Consider the following 9,074-nt stretch of genomic DNA (forward strand, 5'->3'; position numbering starts at 1 on the left):
TGCATAAATCAGCTACAGTGGAAGTTTGTTCAAATCATAACTTAACTGAAACCTAAACAAAATCGATTTCAATCCCATTGCACCTTCTGTGATTTTCCCACTTCAGAAGTATTAATATTCGAGGCACGATTCAATCAAGAGAAATATCACACTGGCTTCCTTCAGAGAGGACACTGTGTAAACTGTATGAGTATTAGAAGCATGTTATATATTATTACACTGTTGTAACATGTCTTGTCTTTATTTATTGTACGAATGGCCAGTGTACAATATGCACAAACTGATAATATGTGTGACAAACAGATGCAGATTATTAAGGGGAATAGATGGTCAACAGCGACAAATACGTTTTATTGGATCAATGAGAACAATTATAATATGAAAAAATTGCTGTCTGTACTCAACATACAAATGTAGGTAGGGATGATACTGTCTTTTACAACAGCTTATGTTAGATTAGATTCAACTGCAGTCACTATTCAGTCAGTAAATTTGCTTACTACAGCAGAATTGATCATTTCCATAATCACATGTTCTAACAATAGTAGATAATTTGCCATACAAGATGGCTTAATTCATGTCACGGGAATGTGTGATGATGTTTCAACTTAGCCCTGTTGTACAGTGAGAACATTCTTGCTTAATAGAATTAATTACTTGGATACTGCAATTCTGTGAGTTATGAGTGAATACAGTTGTATTGTTGTGGTAAAGATAGGAAAATGAGGGACAGTGGAGCCAGCAACACAACATAATAATGAGTCTAGTACTGATGTTAATGAGACTGATGGCGTGCAGTAGTTGTAGATGGTACAAACGCTACATCACTAGAAATTGATTTGCGAGCTGAAACCAAGTTGTTAATCCTACATTTAACCCTGTAATTAATACTGCGGCTAATCCAACCAATAGTCAAGTACAAGATTCGAATACCGCACAGCTTTCCAGCTTTAGCGAAATCCTGAAACAATAGTTATCTGAAATATGCAGTGAAATATCCAACTTATGTAATGAAATTTGTATTAGAAATGAAATATCCACTCTGAATAACAAAAGGACTTCTTTGAATAATGAAATGTATACCAAGAGTGATATGTCAACTAAATTTGATGATTTGTCTACTAAGTTGATGAGCGAAATTTTTGAAAAACATAACAAGTTCCATAGCGAAATTGGTGCTCAAATAACAAGTCTGTCTACATATGTATCAAAGTTAACACTATAGTTTAATACCTTCACAAACGATGTAGCACCTTTGTCATTACAAGCACCATAAATAGTGCCAATGGCGATTTGTTCTAATCGAAACCGACAGAGTGCGCCAATGGCGGCAGTGAGCAGCAACACAGAGGACAGCTGCCCTCTGTGGTTTTACCAGCGAGGGCGTTGCCACCATTAAGTGTGGTCTGTCTGTCAACTTGAATTTTGATGCAAGTGCAGAATACTCACAGCGTGCTATATGTGGCGGAATGGAGCAATTCTCCCTCAGTCTTCGATGGCTCACTTGAAGATAAATGAGAGGTGCCCACTCGCCATATCATACAATGTATTAAACGACCACCAGCTGCAAGTCTGAAATTTGTCTGAACAAGAAATTTGATATCAACATTAGAATTGTTAAAGCAATCTCAGAAAGAATAGCACAGCTTATTTTTCAAATCATCAAAAGACATTTAAAACAAAAACATTATAGTCTATGCATCGAAAGTTTCACGCCCTGATGAGAACAAATAAGACATAAATAAAAAGTTAAGAAACTTGTTAGTTGTACACGTAATATTTTCTTTTGTGCTATCACATAAAATGTTTTAAATCATCAAAACAATTAAAAACTCCAATAAATGGTAACCATTTACTGCTTTTTCCGACTAACAAAGCAATACTTGGGAACCTTTTCTAACATTTTTGGTGTAAGAGAAACTGGCCTTAAACCACCTGGATCTTCGTCATCTCCTACTTCTAAATATGAACTACATGAGGGCAGTAATAGCTCTTTTAATCCTCCTGATGATGACCAATGATGATGTTGCCAGAACGATGAAGCCTTACTTTATGACCATTTTATGATGGTTTTCATCATTCTGATGACGGACAATGGTGGTTAAGACGCCTCTCATGCTGAGACAATATGACATGCCATATGACATGTTACAATAAAGATCACTGATGAGATGCGCATTGGTGTGACACTTATGTGGGGTGATGCGATATGCAATATGATACATGATGTGATGAGCAACCAGATAGCAGCACCACGTCCTGTTTTAGATTCAGCTGCAATCATGAGCTGTTCTGAAGAGGATGTTCGTGTGGCTTACCATCACCCCAAGTTAAAAAAAGTGAAAAAAAGGAAATACTGGGTGCACCCCCCGAATCCTATTAACATCAAACGTAATTTGGCTGTGGTTTCTCATGAGCTCTCCCAGCACAAACACAAATTCTGCAAACGCTACAGGACGAGTCCAGACAGTTTGCACTTTTTGGAGCAACCAGTGTCAGCTACACTGACAGAGCAGGGCACATGTTTCCGACTTGCTACTTCTCCTGCTGGAAAGCTGCTCATTAAAGTAAGCTGAGTTGGTGGAGGGGTTCAAATGATGTTAGAAATGTCATTATGAAAAGTCTTGTATTTAGTATGACCACAAGTCGGTACTTAATTCGATGTGGCGCATATATGTAAATAATGTTTACAAATTAATAAAGCTAAAAGGATTCCTACAACTGCTCAGTTTCGCAAAGTAGTATATGATTCAACTTGAAACATTGCTGAATTTAAAGAGAGATCAACCACCATTAATTGTACAGCAGTGGGTGCTGAAATCTGCATAGGGTTGTGACAAAGTGTTTGAAGAAATGGAATAAGCTGATGACGATAAGAAAAATGCCAATATGTCCTCCTCGGCTTCGCCCATCTGTCCATTCAGAAGTAACAAAAATTTGGCTTGCAGATCTCTTTTATGCCTGTCATAAAGTTTTCTAAAATTAGGAAGCGTAGACTGAAAAAAAAATCCAGTCAACATCATCAGCTGATGAGCACCAGTGTCTTTTCATTTCATTAAGTTTCTTTGGTTTACAGCTACAGATTCTATGTGATATGTAGCTACCAGCCATATCACAGACAACTTCCAATAAATTTCAAGCATTTTCTACAGAATGAAAAGGGGTCTGGCTATCCTTCCGTCATTAAAAACGATTTCGATATGTTAGCTGTATTTCATATACAGTAATACATGCTATAAAACATACCAAACGTAAACTGTCCCAGCAACTGAATTTTTTTTTACTTGAAACTTGTCAAAATATGTGCGCTGTTTCACTTCACTCCAAAGCACCACAATGACTATAACCAATAATGAAAAGAAACCAAGTTCATTACCAAGCTGTGAAGTCAGACTGTGAGAAACGAAAGATTCAGTTTTGTTTGCTGAATACGAGGGTAATCCCAAAAGTAAGGTCTCCTATTTTTTATAAGAACACGTACCTGTTTATTTCTACAATGGTTTACATCAATTTACAGCTTGAACATTTAGCTATTTTTCGACATAATCACCATTTCTGTCTATGCAGTTTTGCAGACACTGTGGCAGTTTTTGTATGCCCATGTCATACCAGCTCGCTGCCATGCTGTTCAGAAAGTTATGAACCTCTTCTTTCACCTCGTCGTCGGAGCTGAATCGCTTTCTGGCAAAATGTTCTTTTAACCTAGGGAACAGGTGATAGTCACTGGCCGCCAAGTCAGGACTATAGGGTGGGTGGGTGATTATGTTCCACTGAAAATGTTGCAGAAGAGCAATGGTTTGCGAGCGATATGTGGGCGAGCGTTGTCATGGAAAATGTGTGCGCCTTTGCTCAACATTCCTCTTCGCCAGTTCTGAATTGCCCATTTGAGTTTTTTCAGTCTCACTGTGCCTGTCAGCGTTAATTGTGGTCCCAGCGATTCAGCTCCGACGACGAGGTGAAATAAGAGGTTCATAACTTTCTGAACAGCATGGCGGCGAGCTGGTATGATCTGGGCATACAAGAACTGCCACAGCATCTACAAAAATGCATCGACAGAAATGGTGATTATGTCGAAAAATGGCTAAATGGTCAAGCTGTAAACTGATGCAAACAACTGTAGAAATAAACAGGTCTATCTACTTATAAAAAATAGGAGACCTTATTTTTGGGATTACCCTCGTAATTTCCTCAAGATCGAACAAGAAAACTGGATAGTGGAGAAGATACACAAATCCCAAAACAGTGGTTTCTAATTTTACACCTGAAATGCCAAATACATTTTACTGAGAAATTGACTATAGAGACAGATGTAGCATTGCTTCATTAACAGAAAACCATTTTTTAGGCATGTCAGGTGACTAGAAATTTCCCTTCCCATCTATTGTGCAACACAAGTTGCTGGAGTAACCAGCACTCTAAGTTAAACAGGGCAATATGATAGAGACATGTATCAGTGTTTTATCAGGGTTGTCCCAGAATGAATCAGTTGAGTCACTTCCACTTTGTGCGGTGTCACCGCCAGACACCACACTTGCTAGGTGGTAGCCTTTTAAATCGGCCGCGGTCCGCTAGTATACGACGGACCCGCGTGTCGTCACTATCAGTAATTGCAGACCGAGCGCCACCACATGGCAGTTCTAGAGAGACGCCGCAGTTGTACAGCCGACGTTGCTAGCCATGGTTCACTGAGAATTACGCTCTCATTTGCCGAGACGATAGTTAGCATAGCCTTCAGCTAAGTCAACTGCTACGACCTAGCAAGGCGCAAATCCTTTGCTATGTATCTAATGACGCATATACTGTATCAACAAGACCAATGTTCACCAATTGTGGATTAAAGTTAAGTATTCCAGCAGCTACGTAGTTTTCTTTATAGCATTCATTACGTATCCTGTTTCAGACCTCACGCCAGCCTGCGTGAGTTTAAGCGCGTGCCTTTCGGTTACCCGTCACTGTGGATTGGCTGTCTTGCCAGTCCACAACACTTTGTTTCTATGTACTCTGTAGATGTGGACTGCATCTGCAGCATACCATGAGTCATATCACATATCATATTGCATATCATAACACCTCAGTGAGAACTGTGCCTAATCCCTGTAACATTTCCTGCATTTGTTTCACAGAGAGTATTAAGTGTACAGTTAAAAAGCTAGTAACTATCTCCATGAAAAAGAATCCTTCTTTAACAAACTGATAAATGACAGCATATCTCCATACAAGATGATATATTTAGTGCATATCATTGTAGTTCAAGGCTAGGTCAAAAACTGTTCTTCATTTGGAGCGTTTTGATACAATAGATAAATACAATGTTATGACCAGTACGTTTGTTCTTATTACATTCATCCAGGAAGAAACAAGAAGGATATGGACTTGGCAAGGACATATGGAGGCGAAATGAAATTGACTGTATTTCTTCAAACAGGTTAGAAATTGTGCTTGTTGTAATGATTCTACCCATTTCAAAATTATTGGGACATAGATTAAAAATTCATACAAAGTGAGAAAGAAATAGACTTATTGGAAAAATATCATTAACACAAATAATGAAAATTTGCATCAGAATAGCTAGGCAGGCAGCATTAAATTAAGCAACACTTTCAGTATGATGGAATACTGTGTAGGGGATCATAAAAGAGACATATATTTAGCAAAGGTAGTAAGCTAATGGAACACAAATTGCAGGTATTAGGAAGTCAAACGCAAAAAAATCTGAAACCTAATCCTCATGAATAAACATTCACTGTCTTAACAACTGCCCAACCTTCCTTGGTCATCTAATTGATACTAAATCAGCAGCAATTTTCTACAAATTTATTTTTACAAATAAGTTGTAATGTCGTTAGGAACAATAGTCAGTGTTAATTTGGAATTAGTAGTGCACTCTTCTTATGAAAAGTTGATGAAAAATTTTAGAAGAGTACCAGCTGACCAAATTTCGCCCAACAGAAAGGACTTTGGTTACCCAAAATGAGTCAGATTTCTCTCCCTCCAGTTATACATTTGTTTTGCTCAGTTTGTTGTACCAGTGCCATAAATCGCCCTATAGAATACCAGGCAATCTATGTTTTGACACTTTTGGCACCATTACTACCGAGAGACTTACTAATTCTTGGCAGTTTATTTATAAGGGCTGAAAATGGTAACTTATGAAGAAAATCCTCAGTGACCATTATTTTCATTTAACAGTTATCATAAAATTACGAGAATAAATGAACATTACTGCAGTTTCGATTTCATACACATCAGTAGATACATCATTGTAGTACTGCACTGTGTATTTACTAAATTACCTTAAAATTTTAAGTGTAATTTATATATTACAATTTAAAACACATGTGCTAATTAATAACACTGATATTTTACATGCATATCTCTAGTTACAAGTTAAGATTTTTAGTGTCATAAACTACTGTAGTTTGAATCTTTTATTAACAAACATCCGTTCATGTAGATAAGCACATAACATATCACTTTATTAAGATACATTATAATCTACACTGCAGAATTCACATTGCATTAAGTAGTCTCAGTGGAGGTTTCAACAGTCATGTGGTCTCTTCAGCAGATTAAGTATTAATTATGCATCTGAGTACTGAAGGCTTTTTTTAGGAATTCTCAAGCTATGTGCTAGACTACTGAGCTTGTCTTTACTTATTGTGTGGTATGTTTATTGGTTTAATGTTCTCTGGTAAAACATCTTTTTGTTTTACCGCTGTCAGGGTTTTCCGATGCTGTAATGAAACATGGCAAGTGTGGTTCAAAGAGCCATAGGCCTTTATGATAGAAGTTGTAAGTAGATACATTGTAGGACTCTTTATAATAAATATATCAGTGCTTTATTTACAGTAGTTATTATCTGCTTTTACTCTTGATTGTAGTTAATGTCTAATGTAAGACAAAAAATGTTTACAGTTGTTGCTTCTTCCATGTTCATTTCACTGTTAAATTATGTCATATTCTTTCTCCTTTTGTTTGTTGCTGAAGAAAATTGTTTTGTGGCTACACTATAATGGAACCATTTTCTTTTAGTCACAGTACTTTTTTACTTGCTGAAATAAATGATTTCTTTCAAGTGATTTCTAATTTTTTCTTTATTTATTGTAGTTGGCACATAGCATTTTCTGTTCATTATAACTGACTTTCGTATTGTGAATTTAAAAATTCGTATGTAATATTTAACAATCATAGTTTACCTCCATTAACATTGTGCTATCCATTAAATACGTCATAATATTTTGTAACTGAGCAAAAAGTTTTGAGAAGATACAATTGCTTCTCTGAGTAAAAAATGGCTTTCTATAGGAGATTGGAGAATGTATTATAGCTTTACAAAGTGCACTATTGTGGCAAAAGGAGATACTTCAATATCATATCTTCTGTGCAAGTAAATTTTCTGGTGTTTTTAGAGTTTTCTATTTAGCAAATGTTTGAAAGAGTGTTTATATGAGATAATATATTTTTTTACTACACACTTACTTGCAATAAGAATAATTATTGTTTATACATATGATATTTTGTTCTTTTACGTCATGAGATTTCAGTGAATGAATACAAAAGTGCATGAATGTTGTATTCTTGTTTAGCTATTTCGTTGGAAAAAGTTGCACTCACATCCAGTGTCATGCATTCATTTTGTGCATGTGTTCTTTTTAGTATCTTCCAGATACACTTAGTATGTAGGGGTATGAGGTTCATCTAATTGTATAAAACGCTCTGGTGCTGTTGACTGACATTCTTCCATGCTGTGCTGTCCAAAATGAAATAAGCATATAATGTAAACTATTATGATGAGAAATGTCACAATTAATAAAATGTTCCAGGCTATTATGATGTAGTCGAATGACTTTCCCGTTTGAAACCCAATGTTTCATCCTCATTTGCAGAGGACATTTCCAAGGGGGATCTTAGTTTCTTTGAGTGTCAGATTAACAACCAGTCTTGCTACTGACTGCAGCAAAATTCAACTTATGCATGGTTCCATGCAGTGGCGTAACGTCACATGCTTTGAATACCCGAGTGCTATTAGCTAGTGTCAGTGGCCATTGTCCACTGTTGCTATCACCCCATGTTGGAAGGCTTCTACACATCTTCTTCAGCCCTGGGATCCAAATCTCAATCAGTTTCATGTCCTCCTTCTTTCTATTGAAATTCCTGTTGTGTTTAACAATTTCTAAGGCCTCTCTGTACAGCCTCTCATGGTATCCACTTGTGGTTGCTATCACTTGAGTCCTATGAAAGTGAATGTGGTGGTTCCCGGCCGCAAAACGTGTTCCATAACAGCTAACCTGTCTATCTTCCCCTTCTACAATTGGCCTTGTGCTGTTCCAATCGTTTTTCGACTGTTCTTTTTGCATCCTAGTGCTGAATAAGATGAGCATCATTCTTCGACCATGCAGCGACAGCAACAGCTGATGGTAGCAGTTGACAATGGTCAAATGTGCTCGAGTATGCAAAACATGTGACATCACGCCACTGCACAGGAGAACGCGTAAACTGAATTTTGCTGCAGTCAGTAGCGAGCCAGGGTGTGAATCTGAAACTCAAAGAAGCTGCATGACCTTTGGAAAGATCTTCCGCAGATGGGGATGAAATATTGCGTTCAAATGTGAAATTCAGTCGACCGCCGAATAATAGCCCAGTGTATTTTATTTATTGTGACATTTCTGGCTATGAAAGTTTATATTTTACAGTTAAACGCCTCTATGGGGAGGTGGTGTCAAGAAATGTGCAATGCATGGAATATCTCCAGAAGAAGAGAGTGCAGCTTTTGTATTTCCTCTCGTTTCTGTCTCGTTGCAGTGCGCTCAGTGTTATTTCGAAATTTTTGAGAATTAAGGCACAGTGCATTTTCAAGCTAATGGAAGAGGCCTTATTACGAGAGCAGGTCCAACAGACCCTCTGGGACCTGACAAGCACAGACTGTAAGTTAATGTCTCTTGATATTACTATTAGTATTAAACTGTGTAGTGGTGGCTGGGACAGATTTGACAGACTATTGCATGATACTATTAGGAAACGTATGTTAACAACTTTTAGTATGCAGAAGAAGGAATTTGATAATTTTCAACCCC

The sequence above is a fragment of the Schistocerca americana genome, chromosome 2 (genome assembly GCF_021461395.2).
Source record: "Schistocerca americana isolate TAMUIC-IGC-003095 chromosome 2, iqSchAmer2.1, whole genome shotgun sequence".
In the NCBI taxonomy this organism is placed as follows: Eukaryota; Metazoa; Arthropoda; class Insecta; order Orthoptera; family Acrididae; genus Schistocerca; species Schistocerca americana.